Below are 26263 nucleotides of genomic sequence, written 5' to 3' on the forward strand. Positions count from 1 at the left end.
AGCCAACTCCTTCCACGCTGCTGCTTATAACAATAATTACGTCCTTTGTTGTCTCATCTTTCCCTGGCTATTGCATTGGCCATTTCACTATGATCCCAAGAAATCACTCGGCGCTCGGAAACACTTTCAATGCCAGGATAATTAAAAGCTTGCCACACCACATTACTGTTGGGTAATATCCTGTTGACTTGCTGACTTTGGAAAGAGGCCAGGTGACTGAGATATGTGCTTTGCTGGAGTTGTGGCGCTTTATATTGCAGTTCTCTGTTGCTTGTGGGTGCAACTTGTGGCGATATAGGAAAAGGGCAGATCACAAAGAATAGGAGAACTGCAACAAGTGTGGGGTGGAAATGGGCATGGAATTCTGATATACTCTTCCACTGTGATACCTTGTCAGTCACAATGCATTGTTAATCAGCCTCTGCGCAGGTTGGAATCACCACAACGCAGTTTAGTCCTTTGGCTTTTACCACAGGTGCCTTCCAGACTGTAGCATGATATTGTTGCTGCGATGCAGTAGACAGAAGTTTATCAAAGAGATAAGTAAGTCCCTTCACTGTTGCGTAGTTAATTTCCACAGGAACCAATGTGACATTGGCTGCATGTTTGATTGCCTCCCCATCACCAGTGTGGCACCTATACTAACTGAAAGAGATTCTACTTAGCATTCAGCTGGGGATTGTGGTAAATAGATAATATAAATTCATAAACTCACAAAGATTGTGTACCATTAATAGGATCTGTGTTCATTGTGGCAATTGACTCGAAACAGAAATGAAACAATTACCATACACGAAGTAGCAGTAAGGAAACAAAGAGGCAACTAGGCATCTTGCTACAAAAAATATAGGACCTTGGTGAAACCAGGCTTGAAATATTGTGTACAAGCTGGAATTTTACTGTTGAGGGTGACCAACAAGGATTCACAAGAGTGATTCCTTGACTAACGGGATGGCCATATGGGGAGGGATTAGGTTAATGAAGTTTATATTCATTAGAGTTTAGAAGTATGAAACCCACAACATCCTCACAGGACTAAACATGTGGATTGGGTGTTTCCACTGGATTAGTTGGTGAGAGCAAGGTAAAAGGTTAGGGATTGAAATTTAGAGAAGTATCGTTATTCAGGAGTGGTATACCTGTGGAATTTGTAATCAGTGGAGACTAATTGCTGAATACATTTAAGTAGAACTGATAGCTTTCTAGCCACAAGGGCCACTAAGGGATCTGGGAAAAGTGGGAGTATAGTACCTTTGTTGAGACAAAGGATCAGCATTGATCATATTGAATCTTCTGCCCCTATATCTTATGTTTCTATGGCTTTCAAAATGATCATTAAACCTGACTTTGTGGAGCATCTGGTCCAGAGCTTCTCATTGCCTCCTACTTTAATTCACCATTCTACACCTCCTCCTGCACTTTTGTAACAAGATCTAACTCAACCTTATGGAACATTAGTTCCTTTTTCATCTAGGAACATTGCAGCTTTTCATACTGAATATTCATTTCTCCAACTTTAGACCATAAGACCATAAGAATTAGACCATAAAGAGCAGAATGAGGCCAGTTGGCCCATTGAGTCTGCCCTGCTGTTTCATCACGGCTGATCCAATTTTCCTCTTGGCCCCATTCTTCTGTCTTCTCCCTGTATCCCTTCATGTCCTGACCAATCGAGAATCTATCAGCCTCTTCCTTAAAGACTTGGTCTCTACAGCTGCCTGTGGCAAAGAATTCCACAGATTTGCTGCTCTATGGCTTAAGAAATTCGTCCTCAACTCCATTCCAAAAGGACACTCCTCTATTCTGAGCTATGTCCTCTGGTCTTAGACTTTCCCACCATAGGACACATCCAATTTATCAAGGTCTTTCACCATCTGATAGGTTTCAATGATGTCACCCTTCATTCTTCTGAATTCCAGTGAATACAGGCCTACAGCCATCAAATGCTTTTCATATGACAAGCGATTAAATCCTGGAATCAATTTCATGAACCTCCTTTGAACCCTTTCCAGTTTCAGCACAACCTTTCTAAGATAATAGGCTCAAAACTGCTCACAATACTCCGTGAAGCCTCATCAATGCTCAATAAAGCCACAGCATTACATCCTTGCTTTTATATTCTAGTCCTCTTGAAATGAATACTAACATTGCATTTGCCTTCCTTGCCACATACTCACCTGCAAATTAACCTTTTGGGGAATCCTACACAAGGACTCACAAGTATTTTCACTCCATTTAAAAATTAGGCAACCCTTTCATTTCTTTTACCAAAGTGCATGATGTACACCCTGAGACTGTTTTCCATCTGCCATTTCTTTGCCCATTCTCCTAATCTGTCTGTCCTTCTGTAGTCTCTCTATTTCCTCAAAACTACCTGCCCATCCACCTACCTTCATATCGTCCTGCAAAGTTTGCAAGAAAGCCATCAATTCCATCATCCAAATCATTGACATATGACGTAAAAAGAATCAGTCCCAATACAGACCCCTGTGAAACACCACTAGTCATCTGCAGCCAATCAGAAAAAGCTTCCTTCATTGTCATTCTGTCCACTGCCAATCAGCCACTGTTTTTCCATACTAGAATCTTTCCAAGTAAACAACATCAACCAATTCTCCTTGGTCTATCCTACTTGCTATTTCTTCAAAGAATTTTGTTGAGAAAACCATGCTGACTATGGCATATTTTATCATGTACCTCAAAGTATCCTTAGACCTCATCAGCTCCGACATCTTCCCAACCAATGAGGTCAGACTAATTGGCCTATCTTCTGCCTCTCTCCTTTCTTGAAGAGTGGAGTGACATTTGCAAAAATCTAGTGATTCTTGAGAGATCATTACTAATGCCTCCATGATCTCTACAGCCACATTTATCTGAACCTTGGAGTGTACACCATGTGGTCCAGGTGACTTATCTACCCTCACAGCTTTCGGTTTCCCAAGAACCTTCTCTCCAGTTATAGTATCTTCACACATTTTTGACCCCTGACACCTGGAACTTCCACCATATTGCTGGTGTCTTCCACAGTGAAGACTGATCCAAAATACTTATTCAGTTTGCTTGCCATTTTGTTGGTGGGGGTGGGATTGGTCATTGTTTTGTTGATGCTTATGTGTGGGAGGAGGGAACTGGGGGGTTTGGGGTTTTTAACATTTAACTGTTACTCATTCTTTGAGGCACTTCTTTGTTTTCGTGGATGTTTGAGAAGAAAAAGAATTTCAGGATGTATATTGTATGTATATTGTGGAAATGATACAAGCCCTAGAAGATCTGGGCATAAATAGTCTTTTTGAACTGTTTAATGGCATATATAAGTCTGGTATATTGCCGTGACGATGTCTTGAAATCAGTATTTATAACTGCCAAAAATTCCTGGAACTATTGACTATGAAAGTTATAGAACAATCAGTCTTATGAGTCACATAATAAAGATTTTGTTAAGAATTGTTCTGAGTCAAATTAAAAACAAGTTAAGCCCAGAAACTTCTAAACTGCAATATGGGTTTATTGGGGATAGAGGAACTAGGAACACATTTTTTATACTACGAATGCTTTCAGAAAGGGCAATTGAATATCAAAATGTTGCCTTTTTATGTTTTATTGATTTCACTAAAGTATTCAACAAATTGCAACATGAAAAATTATTTCAAATTCTCACTAAACTAAACATTGATGGAAGGGACCAACAACTGCTTCAAAATTTATATTGGAATCAAATGGCGGCAGTAAAAATTGATGATAATATAAGCAGTTGGACTAAATTTCAGAGAGGAGTTAGACAGGGATGCGTTGTCTCACTGGAATTATTTAATATCTATAGAGAATGTTTGGTAATATCCAAACAGCAGAATACTCCCAACTGCCAATTGTACATCGGTAACCAAGAGATTGAACAAAAGACCAGCTTTAATTACCTTGGTGGTTTTATATCACAAGATGCTAGAAGTAATGTAGAAATAAAAAGAAGAATTGCTATTGCCAGAACCAACTTACAAAAAATGAAACCCATTTTTAGCAACAGACACATTTCTATGACAACAAGGCTTAGGCTACTAAAATGTTACATCTGGTCAATCTTGCTGTATGCTTCTGAAACATGGACTATAACACCAGAACTCCAAAGAAATTTATAGCAGCAGAAATGTGATTTCTCAGAAGAATGCTGAAAATATCATATAGAGATAGGGTAACTAATGAGACAATACTCCAACGTGCCAATACAAAAAGATCTTTAATGAGAACATTAAATGAAAGGAAACGTAAAGTCCTGGGCCATGTCATCAGAAAGGGAGAAATAGAATGCCTTACATTACAAGGCTGTGTGCCTGGGAAATGCGGAAGAGGAAGGCAAAGACAAAAATATAGGGATGCTGTGAAAGAACTAACAGATCTAAATGTGCGAGATATCATTGATGCTGCAAGGGATCGTTCGATGTGGAGAGCCATGATCTTCCAAGTGTGTAACGCGCAAGACACATGAGGAAGAAGAGGATATTGTATACATTTCTCTGACATTAAACGTACCTATTGAAACCAAAGCAAACAAAACAACACAACCAAACGTCTGCAACCCACCTTTATCTATCAGTTATTTGAAATAAATGAGCAACTCCCTAGGCAGGCACTCTGACAACATTGTACAGGAACAATGCTTCACTAATGTGCCTGATGTAATGAAACAGCAGTAATGTAATGTGTCTGTTGTCAATCGACTGGGAGAAATGTTTACAAAAATATTGAGTGTGCAAGGATGAGGTGAATGAGATGTCGTGAAGCCTGAGTGAGTGATTGGTGCAGGGTGATAGGAGCTGAGGTTGGTGGCTACTGTGACTAAAGAGTTCGAAGTCACGGTAGTGAGCGGGGATAAGACAGAAAAATTGATACATTGATTGAACATAGAACACAGAAATTTACAGCACATTACAGGCCCTTCGGCCCACAATGTTGTGCCGACTGTATAACCTACCCCAGAGACTGCCTAGAATTTCCCTAGCATAATCACCCTCTATTTTTCCAAGCTCCATGTACCTATCTAAGAGCCTCTTAAAAAGCCTTTTGTATCTGCTTCCACCACCACCTCTGGCAGTGCATTCCATGCACCCACTACTCTCTGTGTGAAAAGCTTACCCCTGACATCCCTTTGGTATCCACTTCCAAGCACCTCAAAACTATGCCCCATCATGTTAGCCATTCCAACCTTTGGAAAAAGCCTTTTGCTATCCACACGATCAATGCCCCACATCATTTTATACACCTCCATCAGGTCACCTCTCATCCTCTATCACTCCAAGGAGTATAGGCCAAGTACATTCAATCTATTCTCATAAGGCACATTCTCCAATCCAGGTAACATCCTTGTAAGTCTCCTCTGCACTCTCTCAAAAGTACCCACATCCTTCCTGTGGTGAGGTGACCAGAATGAAACACAGTTCTCCAAGAGGTGCTTGACCAGGGACCTGTATGGCTGTAACATTACCTCTCAGCTCCTGAACTCAGAAGCCAAGCTGTTGGCATTCACTACCTTCACAACAATTTCATGCTGAAGACAGAAATTTAGAAAATTAGGATTTCAGGATTACACCTCTAGTTCACACGAAGAATTCAATAAATCGCGGGAGATGATCCTCTGCATGATTTCAAGATGCAAGAGTGACACAGTAGTGTAGTCATTTGTGAGATGCCATTATCACCTGTGGAATGTGTGGACCTTTCTCCTGGTGCTCCAGTTTCCTCCCACAGTCCTAAGATATATCAGGTAGGTTAATTAGTCCTTGTAAATTGCCCTGTGATTGGGTTAGAGTTAAACTGGAGTTGTTGGGAGTTGCTGGGTGGTGTGGCTCAAAGGAAGAGCCTATTCCACACTGAAACTCTAAATAAATTTTGAAAAATTTTTTAAAAGGGGTGAAATTCTGTGTTTTTTTAAGTAGTTTCTTAGTTAATTATTTACAATACTGATGGTTCAAACATACTTCGGAAAGGTAGTAAAATGTAATAAATAAATGCAGAATTATTTACTTTGCGCTTAAAATGAGCAATAGATTGTAAATCTTAAATTTCTTTGTTGATGTAGTGAGTTTGTTGGTGAAGGATAAATTACGGCAACAAATAGTGAAAGGAAAGTGTAAAATGCAGCACAGACACAGTAACTTGAAGCTTTTGGCATACAGTTTCTTGGACATAAGAGTGCTTTTACATCTGGATACAATATCTGTTTTTTTTTCAGATTCCCTCCGTCCATGATTTTTGAAGTTCAGTTATAATTATTGTGATTGTCCCATTAAAAAATGTCAAAAACTTCTTTATGCTTATGAGCAAAGCATGACTAAAGTTCAACGGTTTCATTTCTCGGTGAGTTGAAATGTGTTTATAATGCATTCTTTAGGTTTATTTGAGGAATTTATGATGGAATATTATTTTGCTCCCTCAAAAATAAATAATTTTGCTTTAGTCTGTTCTGATGTATCTGGCATCATCAGCTCAATATGCGATGAATATGTATTCTCTCATTTCTTTTATTGTGTGGTCAAGTTACCTACCTAGGTAAACATCTCCAAGTTTGCAGATGAGACGAAGCTGGGCGGCGGTGTTAGCTGTGAGGAAGATGCTAAGAGGATGCAGGGTGACTTGGATAGGTTAGATGAGTGGGAAAATTCATGGCAGATGCAATTTAATGTGGATAAATGTGAGGTTATCCACTTTGGTTGCAAGAACAGGAAAACAGATTATTATCTGAATGGTGGCCAATTAGGAAAAGGGGAGGTGCAACGAGACCTGGGTGTCATTGTACACCAGTCATTGAAGGTGGGCATGCAGGTACAGCAGGCGGTGAAAAAGGCAAATGGTATGTTGGCATTCATAGCAAAAGGATTTGAGTACAGGAGCAGGGAGGTTCTACTGCAGTTGTACAAGGCCTTGGTAAGACCGCACCTAGAGTATTGTGTGCAGTTTTGGTCCCCTAATCTGAGGAAAGACGTTCTTGCCATAGAGGGAGTACAAAGAAGGTTCAGCAGATTGATTCCTGGGATGGCAGGACTTTCATATGAAGAAAGATTGGATCGACTAGGCTTATACTCACTGGAATTTAGAAGGTTGAGGGGGGATCTTATTGAAACGTATAAAATTCTAAAGGGATTGGACAGGCTAGATGCAGGAAGATTGTTTCCGATGTTGGGGAAGTCCAGAACGAGGGGTCACAGTTTAAGGATAAAGGGGAAGCCTTTTAGGACCGAGATGAGAAAAAACTTCTTCACACAGAGAGTGGTGAATCTGTGGAATTCTCTGCCACAGGTAACAGCTGAGGCCAGTTCATTGGCTATATTTAAGAGGAAGTTAAATATGGCCCTTGTGGCTAAAGGGATCAGGGGGTATGGAGAGAAAGCAGGTACAGGGTTTTGAGTTGGATGATCAGCCATGATCATACTGAGTGTGGTGCGGGCTCGAAGGGCCAAATGGCCTACTCCTGCACCTATTTTCTATGTTTCTAGGAACCCAATGACTCAGACATTATTATTTGGTCAATTGTGAAGTATTCTTTTGAATTATATAGTTCACAGTCTTGATGCATGCATTCATGTGTTTTATCAAATAGGAAGGATCCCTTTCAACATCCTGTTTCAACATTCAAACTCCATGTGACACCATGAACTTTCATTTGGTAAGATACTGGAGCAGAGCCAGTAAGTTAAACAGTTTCATTGAACAACAGAACTTGCAGAGAGAGGGTGCTTTCCTTTTGTGTACCAATGCCAGATGGTAAACCAATTGAAGTTAATTTAACCTAAAAATATGTGCTTTCAAATCAATCTAGTGCTTATAGTAAAATTCTTAACATTATTGGCAAGTTCAGCTCTCTTCTTAGCAACAGCAATTCGCAGGAGGAGCTCAGAAGTTTGAGCAGCATCTGTTGGAGGAACGGAATTGTCGACATCTCCAGTTGAAACCCTGTGTCAGGACCAAATATCCTCCTGCAGACTGTTCCTTGCTCCAGATTACAGCTTTTTCACTGTCTGGTGAATCCTACCCTCCTCTTACTTTTACATGGTTTGTTCCCGGTAAAAAAAAAGGTGCCAAGATTGCGTAGCAGTTACTGCGTCTCCACTTCAGTTTGGGGCATCGGAGTTCAGAGTTCAATAGACAATAGACAGTAGGTGCAGGAGTAGGCCATTTGGCCCTTCTAGCCAGCACCGCCATTCACTGTGATCATGGCTGATCATACACAATCAGTACCCCGTTCCTGCCCTCTCCCCATATCCCTTGACCCTGCTATCTATAAGAGCTCTATCTCACTCTCTCTTGAATGCATCCAGAGACTTGGCCTCCACTGCCTTCTGGGGCAGAGCATTCCACATATCCACTACTCTCTGGGTGAAAATGTTTTTCCGCATCTCTGTTCTAAATGGCCTATCCCTTATTCTTAAACTGTGGCCTCTAGTTCTGGACTCACCCATCAGCGGGAACATGCTTCCTGCCTCCAATGTGTCCAATCCCTTAATAATCTTATATGTTTCAATCAGATCCCCTCTCATCTTTCTAAATTCCAGTGTATACAAGCCCAGTCGCTCCAATCTTTCAACATATGACAGTCCCGCCATTTTAGGAATTAACCTTGTGAACCTACGTTGCACTCCCTCAATAGCAAGAATGTCCTTCCTCAAATTTAGAGACCAAAACTGCACACAATACTCCAGGTGTGGTCTCACCAGGGCCCTGTACAGCTGCAGAATGACCTCTTTACTCCTATACTCAATTCCTCTTGTTATAAAAGCCAGCATGCTATTAGCTTTCTTCACTGCCTGCTGTACCTGCATGCTTGCTTTCATTGACTGATGTACAAGAACACCTAGATCTCATTGTACTTCCCCTTTTCCTAACTTGACTCCATTTAGATAGTAATCTGCCTTCCTGTTCTTGCCACCAAAGTGGATAACCTCACATTTATCCACATTAAACTGCATCTGCCATACATTTGCCCACTCACCCAACCTTTCCAAGTCACCCTGCATTCTCATAACATCCTCCTGACATTTCACACTGCCACCCAGCTTTGTGTCATCAGCAAATTTGTTGATGTTACTTTTAATCCCTTCATCTAAATCATTAATGTATATTGTAAGCAGCTGCGGTCCTAGCACCGAACCTTGCGGTACCCCACTGGTCACAGCCTGCCATTCCGAAAGGGACCCATTAATCACTACTCTTTGTTTCCTGTCAGCCAGCCGATTTTCAATCCATGTCAGTACTCTGCCCACAATACCATGTGCCCTAATTTTGCCCACTAATCTCCTATGTGGGACTTTATCAAAAGCTTTCTTGAAGTCCAGGTACACTACATCCACTGGCTCTCCCTTAACCATTTTCATAGTTGCATCCTCAAAAAACTCCAGAAGATTAGTCAAGCATGATTTTCCCTTCATAAATCCATGCTGACTCGGTCTGACCCTTCTACTGCTATCCAAATGTGTCGTAATTTCCTCTTTTATAATTGACTCCAGCATCTTCTCCACCACTGACGTCAGGCTAACCGGTCTATAATTCCCTGTTTTCTCTCTTGTTCAGTCTCAGCATCCTCTGTAAGGAGTCGCTGTAAGTCCTTCCAGTGGAAAGCATGCATGTTCTGTGGGTCCTCTGGTTTCCTCCTACAGTCCAAAGACATTCAGGGCATGTTAATTGATTATTGTAAATTGTCCCATGATTAGGTTAGGGTTAAATTAGGGTTGTTGGGGGTTGCTGGGCAGTGCAACTTGAAGGCCAGAAAGGCTTATTCCATGCTGTATCTGTAAGTAAGTAAATTTAAAAAGATTCAAGATTGTTTTTTGTCATTTCCAGTGCATGAGTGTAAAGGAGAAAGAAATTATTGTTACTTTGAATCCAATACAGCACAAGGCAACACACAGAATAAGATAAAGTATCCAATAATAAATAACATAACAAATATAAATACATAAGCTAGTTTATATACATAAGTTGATTGTATAATTGCCTCTAAAGTGATGCTAGACACAAGAGTGTCTGTATATAAGATGATTCTGACAGGAAATGGTAAAGTAGCGGTGGGGTGGGTTTATCAGCCTTAGTGCTTGGGGAAAGTAAAAGTTTTTGAGACTGGAGGGCCTGGCATAGATTCTACATAGCCTCCTCTCTAATGGGAGTGCAACAAAAAGTCCGCGGGCAAGGTTGGTGAGATCCTTCATGATATGTGGCCTTTTTCCAGCACCTTTCTGTATATATGTCCTTGATGGTGGGTGATGTGTTGGGAAGTTTTGGCTACCTGCAATCTGGCCAGTTTGTTGATTTGCTATCTATTCTCCTGCCCTGTTGCTTGCAATTGGAAGACATCCTTCTTATAATACAGAGTTTGCCTTAAGTAGCCTTTGGATACAAACAACCACAAGGAGTTGTGGAAAAGCTTTCTGTAATAACAATTCAGCTCAAATCTTGCTGATCAATGGTTATTAAAGTGGAGGTTCTCGCTGGTGTGTTGAAACCTATGTTTCATTAAGTGGGCTCTCTATATTAAGACTGATTGGCTTTTTCCATATACCAATCTGCTTCTGAGCTCCTACTGAAGAAAACTTGTTCAATACAAGAGTGTGCATTCAATGGCAGATATTGTGTGCACAATCTAAAAGAAAAAGAAAGCTTCAGTAAGGTTGAGGAAGCTGAAATCAGACAAGGCCCTTCATGAATATAATGGAAGCAGGAAAGAATTTAAACAAAGAATTAGGAGGCCTAAAGGAGTCAAGAAATGGCCTTTTAAGGATTAAGGAGAATCTCAGTGTATTTTGTGTATCTATCTCTTCAAGGTGAATACTTATATTGGTATTCATTAAGGACAAAGATATGGATGACAATGAGATCATGGAGGAGTATGTTGATATTTTCAGGCATGTTGTTATACAGAAGGATGATACGTTGATTGTGTTGAAAACTTTAAGATATTAAGTCCCAAGGCCCTAATGGAATCTGTCCCAGGATACTGAGGGAGGCAATGGAGGACGTTGTGGGGGTTGTCACAAAGAGTTTTGCATCCCCTTTAGCTATAAACAATGTCCCAAAAGACTATAGAATAGCCAGTGTCTTTCTTTGTTTGAGATAGGTAACAGGCACAATGCAGGAAATTATTGTCAATGAGGTGAGGTATACATCAGTGTGTATGAAATTACTGGAGAAGATTCTGAGAGACACAATTCACTTGCATATGGAAAAGCACACACTTATCAGAAGTATTCAGCATGGCTTTGTGTGGAAGAGGTTCTTTCTCACAAATTTGAGCCTATTGTAGAGGTGATGAAATGATTGATGATGGTAGAGCAGTGGATATTGTTTACATGGAGCTTAGTGAAGACTTGGCAGGTTTCCACTTGGCAGGCTGGTCCCGAAGATTAATTCACATGGGATCCATTGTGAGAAGCAAAGTTGGATACAAAATTGGCTTTATGAAAGAAGACATAGGGTAGTGGTGGATGGAGTGTTTTTCTCACTGGAGCCCTTGGACTGTGGTGTTCTACAAGGTTCACTGCTGAGATCTCAGTTGTTTATAATACTATTAATGATTAGCATGAAAATGTAGGTGAGCTAATTTGTGACTTTCCAGATAACACTATAATTGGTGGTATCTATGGATTTTGAGTTAAGATTGTCAAAGGATACAGCAGAATATAGATCATTTGGACATCTGAGGGGAGAAACAGCAGATAAAGCTTAATCTGGACAAGTGTGATGAGATGCATTTTCACATATTCAATGCAAGAAGAAAGTGCATAGAACAAATAAGGTGACCCTTACTAGGTTTGATGACCAGAGGAATTTTGATGTGCAAATCCATAGCTCCCTGAGAATGGATAGGGTAAAAAAAAACGGTATGGTTGCCTTCATTAATTGGAACCTACAGTACAGTAGAGAAGACAGGTTGTGGATGAATAGAATTTTAGTCTTGGCTACATTTAGAGTATTGCTTGTCATTCTACAAGGAATGTGGAGGATTTGGAAAGTGTGCAGAACAGATTTATCAGGATGTTGAAGCAACACACACAAAATGCTGGAGGAACTCAGCAGGCAAGATGTTGCCTGGATTGGGATGTATCAACTATCAGAGAGTTTGGACAAGCTTGAATTGTTACTTCTGGAGCATCAGAGGATGCAAAGTGACCTGACAGGAGTACAGAAAATCCTGAGAGGCAGAGGCATGGATATGGACCTACAGACTTCTTTCCAGCTGGAAATGCCAACAGCAAGAGGGCAGAGTGAGGGAAGAGAGACAAGAGAGGGGAGGGGAGAGAGGGGTGAGGGAGGATGAGGGGGAGGGGGGAAGGAAGGGGAAGAGGGAGGGGTAGGGAGGGGTAAGGAGGGAGGGGGAGGGGACAGGGAAGAGAAGGGAGGGGAGAGGGAGGAGAAGAGGAAGAGGGGAAGAGAGGAAAGAGAGGAAGAGGGAGGGATAGGGAGTGGACAGGGAAGAGAAGGGAGAGGGAGGGGATGGAGGGAGGGAGGAGAGAGTGAGGAGGAGGGGGAAGAAGGAGAAGGAGGGAAAAGAGGGGACAGGGAAGAGAAAGGAGAGGGGAGAGGGAGGAGAGGGGAGGAATGGGGTGGGTGGGAGTGGGAGAGTGAGAGGGAGAATATTTAGAAGTATGTGTAAAGTACACAGAAAGTGGTTGGTGCCTGGAAGTTGCTGCCAGAGGAAGTTGTGGAAGCAGGTACAATAGCAAGAGGCATTCAAACATATACCTAAACAGGCAGGACATTGAGAGATACAGACCATGTGCGGCAGATGGATTAGTTTAGAATGTCATAATTTTCAGTGTTGACAAGATAGGCCAAAGGGCCTGTTACAGTGCTGCACTGTTCTAAATTCTATGACCTATATAATTTAATTGACCTTTCTAACAGTCCTGCCATTCCTGATTTATGCCGCATGTACGAACTTCCTTCACTGTAATATTGTTTTGCAGTGACAGTAGGAGAAAAGTTTAGCAGAGCATCACCCTGTTTAACGTTTCCAGTCATTGAACAGTTCCAAGGTAAGATTCCTTTATATTTGACTGGAGTTGGGTCCACAGCTTTGAGCCAGAACTGAGTCAGTATTTAACACATTTCTGTGAAGCATCTCATCTTTATGCAACTCAAGTAATTTTTCCATCTTTTTTCAGAGCATAACATTATGATGTCAGTATTTTTCATGAACCAGGCTTATGAAACATATGCGCATTACTTAGGCTGCCAAACTTCTAAATGTCATGAACTGTGCTAATATATTCAGTTCAGTCCAATTGTTGTTTTCCACTTCAGGGGAATATGTGCTGACACTTAGATTCCCTGCCATATGGACGCCAATATATCAGTACAATACCCAGAGGATGTGGCAATCTAAATTAATCTGAGCTTCCCTGCAATGCAATACTTCCACATTAAATAAAAAGAAACAATCTTTAAAGAAATTTGATTATGAAAGGATGCTGTATTTAGCATGGTGTCATGCTGGATATACTTTAGTTGTGCTGCCAGTTATTCAAGTGAGATGTCATCTATTTCCAATTGATTTGGTCAGTATTTCAAGACACAAAGTTTATTTTTCATTCTAGAAAGGACTTGGTGGAGGCTGTGGGTTAAATTTCCTTGCCTTGGGAACTGTGTGAAGGGGTCTTGATGCACATTTAAACCACGCTCGTTTGATCTGATGCTCACACAGTACAAAGTTGCCGCTGCAAATTCATTAAGATGTTTGCAGGAACTGGCCACCCTTATCTGAGCTGATGCTGGGAATACCACTTATACACATGGCCCTGTCTTGTGAGTGTGCAGCACCATTGAATAGATTAGAGCCATCTTGCTCTCCACCAGATGCAAGCAGAAGTATTTGCAGTCTGGTCCATCGTTGGTCATGGCTTAAAAATATCTGAAGAGGCCTCCTTGTCAATGGGTGGAGAAGACAGATGTCTTCTTCTTGCAATTCACCAAGAAAGCCTCATAGTAGATAGTTAATTCATATTGGAAGGTATCAGGCAAGATCAATGGTAAGATGTGAAATTTCAAGGGCATTGGCTCAGTGATGTGCTTCATCTCATGTGCCAGTCAAGATTAATGTACACATTGTCTAATTCTGTCCTTGATAGATGTATTATTATTCTCATAGAATGTTCCCTGGCATTTACTCCCCAGCACTTTCCCACCAACAGTCTCATAAGACCACAAGACATATGAGTAGAATTAGGCCATCCTAGCCATCATGTCTGCTCCACCATTCCATCATAGCTGATTTATTATCGCTCTCAATCCCATTCTCCTGTCTTCAGGAGCCTATCAACCTCTGCTTTAAATAAACTCAATGACCTGACTTCCAGGCTGTCTATGACAGTGAATACCACAGATTCACTACCTTCTGGCTAAAGAAATTCCTCCTCATCTCAGTTCTAAATAGACATCCCTCTATTTCAAGGCTGTGCTCTCTGATCCTAGCCTCTTCCGCTAGATAGAAAAGGTCCTCTCACCATCTACTCTGTCTATGTCTTTCAGTATTCAATAGATTTCAAAGAGATCTGCCTTCATTCTACTGAACTCCAGCAAGTGCAGTCCAGAGCCATCAAAAGCTCCTCATACATTAACTCTATCATTCCCGAAATCACCCTTATGAACTTCCTCTGGTCACTTTTCAATGCCAGCACATTTTTTCTTAGATAAAGGGCCCAAAACTCTCAATTTTCCAATTGTGGTCTGGCCAATCCCTTATAAATCCTCGGAATCACATCATTGTTCTTATATATTCTAGCCCTCTTGAAATGAATGTGAACATTGCATTTGCTTTTCTTACCTCCGACTCAACCTGCAGGTTAAACTTGGGAATCCTACACGAGGACTCACAAGTCCCTTTGCATCTCCAATTTTTTAAATCTTATGCCCATTTAAAAATAATCTGTGCTTTTGTTCCTTCTGCCAAAGTGCATGGCCATACACTTTCCAACGCTGTATTCCATCTGCCAGTTCTTTGCCCGTTTTCCCAATCTAAGTCCTTCTGTAGTCTCCCTGCTTCCTCAACACTACCTGCCCCTCCACTTATCTTCGTATTGTCTGCAAATTTGGCACAAAGCCATCAACTCCATCATCCAAAACATTGACATGTAACATGAAAAGGTTCCACGCCAAACCCTGAGCAATGCCAGTAGTCAACACAGCCAACCAGAAAATGCTCCCTTTATTCCCACTCTTTGCCTCTTGCCAGTCAACCAATCTTCTATCAAAGCTAGTATATTATCTTGTTAAGCAGCCTCATGTGTGGCACCTTATCAAAGCCAATCTCCAAACGCTCTATAAGATCATCTACCTTATTCCATGAATTGCTTTCATTCAAATATAACATCTTCAGTCCTGTATTCATCGCCCTTTCCAATTTTGCCCCCATGTTACACTTAACTCATCACACTGACTGCAATTTTTCCCTATCATCTGCCTGTCCTTCCTGACAGTCTCACTTCATACTGCATCAATTGTCTGTCCTCAGCCCTGACAAATCGGTTCTCATCCCCTTGCCAAATTAGTTTAAGCCTTCCCCCGTAGCTCCAGCATACCTACCCACAAGAATATTATACCCCTCAGGTTCAGGTGTAACCAGTCCTTTTTGTACAGGTCATACCTTCCCCAGAAAAGATCCCAGTGATCCAGAAATCAGAAGCCATGCCCCCTGCACCAATTCCTTAGCCATGCATTCATCGGCCAAATCATCCTATTCTTACCCTCAAGGAGAATGGCACAGGCAGTAATCCAGAGGTTACTACCATGGAGATCATACTTTTCAGCTTTCTACCTAACTCCCTATAGTCTCTTTTCAGGACTTCCTCCCATTTCCTATCTATGTCACTGGTACCAATATGTACCACAACTTGTGGTTGCTCATCCCCATTAGAATGCTGCGGACGCAGTCTGAGACATCGCTGATCTTGGTGCCTTGGAGGCAAAATACCATCCGGGTGACTTTTATATGTCCACAGAATCTCCTGTCTGCTCCTCTAAATATGGAATCTCCTATTGCTATTGCGTTCTTCTTCTCCCCCTTCCCTTCTGAGCCACAGAGCCAGACTATTAAACCTGCAACCACCTGTCGGAGTTATGTGGAGACGTTGGAGAGGGTGCAGAAGAGGTTTACCAAGATTAGAGGCAATGAGTAATCAGGAAAGTTTGGACAAACTTGTGTTGTTTTCTCTGAAACATCAGAGGCTGAGAGAAGGTCTGATAGAAGTTTATAAATCATGAGACTCTCAGAATCTTCTGCCTGTGATAGAAATGTCTAATACTAGAGCACATAGATTTAAGGTAAGAGGGAGAAAAATCAAACAAGATGTGCAGGCAATTTTATTGCATAGTAAGTGGTGGATGACTGAAATGTGCTGCTGGAGACAAATTTGAAAGTGAGATTTTAAGTGGCTCTTAGAGAGGCACACAAATAGACAGAGGATGGAGGTGTATGAAATTTTGTGTAGGAAGATGGGATAATTTTATTTTGGTATTTAATTACTTGCTTAATAAGTATGTCACAGCATTATGGGTGAGTGTGCCAAAGGGTCTGTCTTTGTGCTACGTTACAGCTTGATTTTTTTTGGCCAACTAATATAGTGGGAGGAAATCCACACAATCACTGAGAGAGTGTGCAGGCTCCACACCAACAGTGTTTGAGGTTGATATTGAACCTGGGCCCCTGGTAATATTAGGCAGAGGCACTAACTATACTGCCAACTTAAGCCAAATTCAGAATTGTCTTTGGACTAAATGCCAAGCTCTTATAGATTTGTTTAGCATGGAAATGCTTAAGTCCTTCAGCTTCCTCAGGAATTATGGAATCAGGTGAATTGTGCCAGAACGAGAACCAGTCTTCAGTTTTTAATGGAAAATGTAAGCAGCAGTCAGTTTGAAATTAAAAGGACAGTTTTGTAAACAAACAGTCTGCAGAGAACAAGCGACTGTCTCAGAGAAGGAGGTTCGCTGCTTAAGTCATGAGACATTCTTCTATTCATCCACTAAACTAAAGACAATGGGGTCAAGTTAATTGGCCTGCATTAAACCAGTCAACATGGGCTAAATTATTTTGCACCATGGTGACCAAGTTCAAGGAAGCTTCCAAACCTGCCAAGTTATTTTGTCACATAGGATACCTAACTTGGTCAATTTGTTCTCTATCAATAATTGGGAGTGTCTGGGTTCTCTATCCCAGAGGCCTTTAAACCACCCATATGAATTATTTTAGTTCTAACAACTGTGTTTGAACATTCAGTGATGTCTTGTCAGTTACAGTATGCTTCCATTGTAAATATGCAATTCAATTGAACCATTGATCTGACTCAAATAAACTATGTCATTGTAGCTATTGCAATTGTATTGATTCACCTGTTGTTATCTTTGGTCTTCGGAGTATAACAAACAATGTATTTTGAAGTTGAGAGACTCCAAATCAAAAGCAGTGGATGAACCAGGATGTATGTCTTCTGCTGAAGGCTAGATCTGTGGCATTCAAATCTGTCGACCCAGGCCTGTACCAGAAAACCAGGTATGATTTGCAAGGGCTATTTCAAGGGCAAATAGACAATATTGAACGAGGTTGGAGGTGACATCGGCTGTATGACAACTCTGGCAGGGTTTACAAGATATTACTTCCTATAAAGCGAAACCCATTAGTATGAATGGCAGTGATGCTACACTACCAGATGAACTCAACGCCTTCTATGCCCGCTTTGAAAGGGAAGATATAATTACAGCTGTGAGGATTCCTGCTACACCTGATGACCCTGTGATCTCTATCTCAAAGTCCGATGTTAGGCTGTCTTTAAAATGGGTGAGCCCTCACAAGGCGGAAAGTCCCAATGGAGTACCTGGTAAGGCTTTGAAAACCTGGTGGGAGTATTCAAGGACATTTTTAACCTCTCATTGCTATGGGCAGAAGTTACCTCTTGCTTCAAAAAAGCAACAATTATACTAGTGCCTAAGAAGAATAATGTGAGTCATCTTAATGACTATCGCCCGGTAGCACTCACACCTACAGTGATGAAATGCTTTGAGAGGTTGATCATGACTAGACTGAAATCCTGCCTCAGCAAGGACCTGGACCCACTGCAGTTTGCCTATCGGCACAATAGGTCAACGGCAAATACAATCTCAATGGCTCTTCACACGGCTTTAGACCACCTGGACAACACAAACACTTATGTCAGGATACTGTTCATCGACTACAGCTCAGCATTTAATACCATCATTCCCACCATCCTGATTGAGAAGTTACAGAACCTGGATCTCTGTACCTCTCTTTGCAATTGGATCCTCGACTTCCTAACTGAAAGACCACAATCTGTGTGGATTGGTGATAACTCTCCTCTTCACTGATGCACCTTAGGGGTGTGTACTTAGCCCAATGCTCTACCTGCTCTATACCCATGACTGTGTGGCTAGGCATAGCTCAAATTCCATCTATAACTACACTGTTGATATAACCATGGCTGATAGAAGTTCAGATGGTCATGTGAGGGCGTACAGAAGCGAGATATGCAAACTAGTGAAGTGGTGTTGCAGCAACAATTGGCACTCAACATCAGTAAGACGAAAGAGCTGATTGTGGACTTCAGGAAGGGTAAGACAAAGGAACACATACCAATCCTCATAGAGGAATCAAAAGTAGCGAGAGTGAGCAGTTTCAAATTCCTGGGTGTCAAGATCTCTAAGCACCTAATCAGGTCCAATATATCAACGCAGTTATAAAGAAGGCAAGACTTACTTCATTACTTCATTAGGAGTTTGATGAGATTTGGTATGTCAACAAATACACTCAGATGTATCGTGGAGAGCATTCTGACAGGCTTTATCACTGTCTGGTTTGGAGGTTAACTGCACAGGACCGAATGAAGCTTCAGAGGGTTGTAAATTTAGCTGGCTCCATCTTGGATACTAGCCTACAAAGTACCCAGGGCATCTTCAAGGAGCGGTGTCTCAGAAAGGCTGCATCCATTTTTAAGGACCTCCAGCACCCAGGGCATGCCCTTTTCTCATTGTTACCATCAGGTAGGATATACAGAAGCCTGAAGGCACACACAGTGATTCAGGAACAGCTTCTTCCTCTCTGCCATCTGATTTTTTAATGGACATTGAATCCTTGAACACTAAGCAACACACACAAAATGCTGATGGAATGCAGCAGGCCAGGCAGCATCTATAGGGAGAAGCGCTGTCGACGTTTCATCAGGTCTCAGCCTGAAACATCGACAGTGCTTCTCCCTATAGATGCTGCCTGGCCTGCTGTGTTCCACCAGCATTTTGTGTCTGTTGCTTAAATTTCCAGCATCTGCAGATTTCCTCGTGTTTGCCCTTGAACACTACCTCACTTCTTAATATATATTATTTCTGGTTTTTTTTCATGATTTTTAATCTATTCAATATATGTATACTATAATTGATTTACTTATTTATTAATTATTATTATTGTTTATTCTATATTATGTATTGCATTAAACTGCTGCTGCTAAGTTAACAAATTTCATGACACATGATATAACAAAACAATAAAGTCTTGTTATATCAACCAGCTTCAGTGTCTCACCAGTAACTCAGTTCACAATCACCAAACCAATCATCATACCAATCCATTACTAATCTCAGTTGCCTGCATTAATTCCAGTTCCCTTCATGCCTTGTTCATTCTTCTTTCATGATTGTTTCTATCTCACTTCTCCATTGATCAAGCAAAAAACTGGGTGTTGGTTGAAAACTGTACCACCCCACAAGTGATCATAACAGTTTGGCAAAGGAAGACCATGAACCATTGAAGAATTAATGCCCTTAATTCACTTTCCTAAGAAAAGTTATCTGGTCCTTTTTCTTCACATCTATCATCTTGTTCTGTTCCACACATCATGTTCTCACATTTCCAATTCAACCTCAAATTTAATGTATGGTGGATCAGTCCACCTCGAAGTCTGGACTGAACAGAAGAAATGGAAGGGCTGGTAGCAATGCTATTGCCATGCCTTTAATTCAACTATAAGGATATCTTGATTTTTTTTATGTTGTGCTTCTCACTTCATCAGGTTAATTGTCTGAGCTTTCAGGCAGCATTAAACTCAGTACCTTACTATGTAACACACACAAAATGCCGGAGGAACTCAGCAGGCCAGGCAGCACCTATGGAAAAGAGTACAGTCAACGTTTCAGGCTGAGACCTTTCACCAGGACTGGAGAAAATAAGATGAGGAGGCAGAGTGAGGGTTCTGTCTTTAGAGACACAGTGTGGTACAGACCTTTGTGGCCCAGTGATCCCGCACTGACCAATTACATCCAAGTGATCAATTAGCCTACTAACCCATTCATCCTGAGGGAAAGCAGAGCATCAGGAGGAAACCCATGCAGTGAGGGGGTAAAAAGTACAAAGTCCTTGCGGGCAGTGGTGGAATTCATCTGGGTCACTGTCACTGTGGTAGCGTTATGTTGACTTCTGTCATCTTCTTGTTTCCATTTGTGTCAGTGTGCTTTAACATAAAAGGCTACAGCCCAGATTGAGAAGATCAAGTCTGATTGCACTTATCAAAGGTGTTCAGGTCGTCTGTAAAGTTGGCAGCTCAGCTGCGGTTCTTGGTGACACAGTGGGAAAACTCGACTGTTATCTCATTTGAATATTGTTGTAGAGGAACGAATGGCAAATGGATTCAGTCAAGATTATTTGCTGTCTCCATGGAAACTGGAGTGTGTTGATATTGATGGGGGAAGGGACGAGGGGTTGGTGATTTTGGGATGGAGATAGCATGTTGGGGAGAATAGAAATGGATCCCTAATAAATTGACAAATGCACACCAGAATATTTTGATGTACTTCAAACCCCACAAATGTTTTGAAGATTAAAATGTATTTTATTGAATAGCTTCTAGTCTGAGCAATCTCAATGACTTGAAAACTGTGACCAAATTGCATTTTTCACCAGAAGCATAAAATAGCGTTCTAAAACTATTCTTCTGTTTAAACAAGCTTTTGGTTGCTGTGGGCAAGATTAAAGTGTGTTAATTTGAACACCAGCATGATGTTCAATGGGGTCTTGCAGATCTGCTGTTCAAGATACAAAGCCAAGCTGCTCATACAAGAATTGGACACCGTTTGAAAATATATACACATCCCCCACACTTATCATAGTACTTCAATATAGGAAACAATAGGGCCATCTCATTTACCCTTCCAAAACATTCCTCAGGTAATTTAGTGTGATCCCAGAACTAATTCTTTTTACAAGTCAAAAATATATTTTCTAGTCTTTATTTTCACACTTGCCAAAATTTGTTTCTCAACCCCTGTAAGTAATCTATTCCACATTCATTGTAAAATGCCTACATTTCCTATTTTCCTTTTAGAACACTAACATAAAATTTTGTCCAAGTCCTTTTCCAGGACCCATCAGAACTATGGTAGCAAATGTTACATTGCTTCCAGTTATAGGAGTTGTGTTGCCTCTGGTTTTAAACACAATTACTGCCTACTACAAGCTTATAACTGATTTGAACCAGCTGTTTTAGTACCTGAAATGTTAGGTGTCAATTAGACTCGAGATAGTTATTTAAATAATGTCTGTTCAATGAAAATGATTTAGTTATGAGGAGAAAATGGAAATGATTGAGGGGACAGTTGGTTTTCCACGTCTATATGAGACTCATATACGGTAGATCTAAATAATAGTTTGTATAATCCGTCAAGAATGGTAAGATATCCAGGCTCAACTCCACAGAATTTTACTTGGAATTTTGATATTCAGTCTGTGCAATATTGATTAGAATAATTTTGCATTTTAATTATTCCATCTGGACACAGTGCAACAGTAAGCTTCTAACTGAAGAATCACAATGAATATTTTCATTGTGCTTAAAACCTATCTGTAGAAGAACTGCTGAAAATACACTTACAAGTTAGACAGCATTTGTGTAGAGAGAAACAGAGTTAACATTGCTGATCAAAGACCCTTCATTTGAACTGAGGGAAAATAAATTAGTTTTCACTTGCAGGTAGAGTAGCAGACGGATGGGTAGGACAGAGGGAATGTCACTGATGAGGTGAGACTAAGGTTGCCATTATGTAAGACTATTGCCAAAGAAACCTGGATGATAAATTAATGAGAGGAGTGGGAGAGTGATTAATTAAAGAAAAGGATATATATATGTTTTGAAATAAACTTATAAGTCTAGTCATTGGTTTATTATTGTCACGTGCTTCAATGTACAGTGAAAAAAATGTTTTGCTTCCCTTGCCATCCTCACATCAGTACAAGGGGAAAAGCAATACAAGAATGCAAAACAATGTGTTGCAGTTACAAAGCAAGTGCAGTTCAGGCAAACAATAATGTACAAGGGTATAACAAGGTGAATTGTGAGGTCAAGATTCCATCCTACTGTACAAGAGGTCCATTCAATCATCTTATAACAGTGCCGACAGTAGCTGTTCTTGGGCCTTGCGGGTCAGGTCAGAACTGTGCAAACCTGGAGAAGTGCAGGTCAAAGCTGTAGAAAATGGCCAGCAGATCAGGCAAGGTTAGCGGGGAGAGAATAAACTGAATAAACATGCCCAGACGGAAGATCAAGTGTTCTTCCTCAAGCTCTCATTCAGCCTTGTAATAACAGTACAGCAGGCCACAAACAAGATGAAGGTTTGGGATGGAGGATTAAATTAACAGAGGTCTGGAAACTCAGAGTTTTCCCAAGAGATAGAATATTGGTGGTTCATGGTTCTCCAGCTCGGGCAAGCTGATGCACTTGCATTTCCCATGTTTCTAAACATTGGGGCATTGGTCAGTTACCAACTGGTGAGACTTCCAATATCTGAAAGTTGGAGGTCATGTATATTGTTGAAATGTGATGACAAATTCCCATTTATAATTCAAAAGGGCCACTCAGCGACATTATCTCTCCACTTAGCCTGTATCCCTGCTTCGAGCAGTGTCTGGAGGAATGCTGTGGGAGTTGCAGCCAAAGACCCAGTATAAGAACCTGGCTCCTCTTCACTTTCTGCCTTTCTCCATTGGTCACAGAAGACTGACATGGAGACTGAGGACCAGACTAGGCCTGGACAACAGCTCCTTCACTAGCACTGCCTACAGGTTCAAAAGTTGTCCTTAAAAAGCTGTTATGAATACAGTGGGCAGAGATATTTGAATAACTATCTCTATCAACCATCCTCTTGGATTTTGGAAGTAGACACTTGCATGTGAACATGCTGGGTTCCCAGATGAAAACGACCCTGCGAAGGCTAATAGTTTATTTAGGCTGGGTAGGGATGAAATGCATCCAACTTCCTGAAGTAGAGGAGTGGGAAATATTTGTCCTCTGAAATGTGTGAGAACAACTAGTCCTTTGAAAACAACATTTCCTTTTATCGTTTTCTATTTGGTTTGGAGTGCTTTCTCTTGGAATTTAATGGTCAGATATCATAAATGAGTAATTGTCAGATTCCATACTATATTTTCTTTCTTTTGTCCCATTAACCTTTGGAATGCCTTTTCATTCCATGTTCATGGCATCAGGAGGAGGCAGTTTTGACCCATTGAGCTTGTGCTGCTCCCAGGATCTTCTGTCCTCTGCCCGTGATAAGCTACAGCCACAACCCATCCCTCACTGTTAGTCTGCAGCATTCTCCAGCAGGTATTACATTCCTCAAAATGAGTTAGAAACTTAAAATTAGTATATTTTCAAGTTACTAATTTGCCAGTTACAAGGGAATTTTCACAAACTCGCTTTTAATATCTTTCAGCGTAAATATTGACAGAGTTGTTGCCACAATGAGGGATATTTTCTTTGTGCAATATCCTTATTAACCTCCACTCCAGCATATTGTATGGACTGTAGATGTACAGAGTTACATTTTAGCACAATGTATCGCAATTGAAGCCAAGTCAAGGGCCACACCCAAGATGGATATGCTCATAAATATTCAGAGATTATAGGTAATTATGCTCACAATAATCTTATAAATAAATTGTAAAAACAGAGTACAAGAGTAACAGAGCAATGCTACGACTTGTGGCTTCTTAGACAATGCTTCCCCAAAACCATGACCTAGTCAACAGGTGGATGGGATCGCTGCCGTCTGAGATTTCCTCCAAGCCCTATACCATCTCAACCAGAACATATGTCGTCATTCAAAGAAAATCCTGGACCACTTTATCCAACAGCAATAGGAGAGATCCTAAACATGATCCAAGGAATGGGGCTACCACCAGCTTCCAGAGGGCAAGCTGGGGTGAGAACTAAATGCGAATTAGGCTTATGTCTTGCAAAATGAAGTTCTAGCATTTTGCTAACAACAGCACTGAAAGGAAGTTTCCCTCCTCTGCACCAAAATTGACTGCTTCTCTCAGGAGAATACTTTTGATGGACATAGGAGAAAAATATAAAGAACATAGGCCATAAGAGATAGGAGCAGAATTAAGGTATTCGTCCAATCAAGTCAGATCTGCTATTTCATCATTCAGATCTATTTTCAAACCCATTCTCCTGGCTTCTCCCCATAACCTTTCATGCCCTGACTAATGACGGCTCAGCCTAAATGAACCTCAGCCTTTAATATACCCAATGATATGACCTCCACAGCCACCTGTGGTAACTAATTCCATAAATTTACCACCCTCTGGCAAAATAACTTCCTTCTCATCTCTGTTCTAAATAGATGAAACCTCTGGTCCTAGACTCCCTTGCTATAGGAAACATCTTCACATCCACTCCAACTAGACCTTTCAACATTCAATAGGTTTCAATGAGATCTTCTAAATTCCAGTGAGTACGAGCCTAGAGCCATCAAATACTCATCATACAATAACCCTTTCATTCTCAGAGTCATTTTTGACCCTCCTCTGTACCCTTTCCAATGTCAGTGCATCTTTTCTTAAGGTAAGGAGCCCAAATATTGCTCATAATACTCCAAGTGAGGTTTCATCAATACCTTAAATAGTCAACCTTGCTTTTATATTCTAGTCCTCTCAAAATAAATGCTAATATTACATATGCCTTTCTCACCACCAACTCAACATGCAAACTAATCTTTAGGGAATCCTGCACAAGGACTCACATGTCCCTTTGTGCCTCTGATTTTTGAATACTCTGTCCTGTTAGGATAAAAGTTTTTGCTCCTCCTACCAAACTGCAAGATCATACACTTCCCAACACTGTATTCCATCAGCCACTATTTTGCCCATTCTCCTAGTCCTTGTGCAGCCTCTCTGCTTCCTCAGCACTACTTTCCCCTTCACCAATCTTAGTATTTTGGCCACAAACCCATCGATTCCATCATCCAGTCATTGACATATAATGTAAAAAGAAGCTGTCTCAACACTGATCTCTGTGGAACACCACTAGCCATCGGCAGCCAACCAGAAAAAGCTCTCTTTATTTCCACTTTACCCCCTGCCAATCAGCCAATCCTCTATCCATGCTAATACCTTCCCTGTAATACCATGGGCTCTTACCTTGTAAAGCAGCTTTATGTGTGGCACCTTGTAAAATGTACTTTGAAAATCCAAATACACAACATCCACTAATTTTTCTTTGTCTATCCTGCTTGTATTATCTGAAAGAATTGTAATGGATTTGTCAGGCAAGTTTCCCCCTTCAGGAAACCATGCTGACTTTGGCCTAATTTATCCTGTACCTTCAACTACCCTGAGCCCTCATCCTTAACAATTGACTCTAACATCTTTCCAGCCACTAAGGTCAGGCCAACTGGTCTATAATTTCCTTTTTTTCTGCCTCCTTCTTGAAGAGTAGAGTGTCAATTTCGATTTTCCAGTCTTCCAGAACCATGTCAGAATCTAGTGATTCTTGAAAGATCATTGATAATGTTGTCACAATCTCTTTCAAGGTTCAATTGTTCAATTTAATGTCAGAGAAATTTATACAATATACATCCACAAAAACAGAGAAGTGCCCCAAGAATGAACGACAGTTAAACATGAGACCCCAAAGATTCCACCCCCCCAGCTCCCTCCTCCCACGCAAAAGCAGCGGCGAGCACAATTCCCCCCTCCCCGCACCGGCAAAGCAAAAAGCAGACCAGCTACCGAGCACAAGCATGAGCTAAGTGATATAGCAAAGACCGAGACCTTGCAGTTACCCCAAAGACTATCGTAATTCATCCGGCATTCGGCTACCCACAGGTTCTCTCTCTCCCTAATAAGGGAGAGGGAGGTGTTACCCCAATTTCACAGCAAATGGGAGACATAACAACAACCGGCTAGTTTATGATGTAAAAAAGTCCATTTTGTTGCTTCTTACAAGCCCTG

This window comes from Hemitrygon akajei, chromosome 7, assembly GCF_048418815.1.
Source record: "Hemitrygon akajei chromosome 7, sHemAka1.3, whole genome shotgun sequence".
Classification (NCBI taxonomy): domain Eukaryota; kingdom Metazoa; phylum Chordata; class Chondrichthyes; order Myliobatiformes; family Dasyatidae; genus Hemitrygon; species Hemitrygon akajei.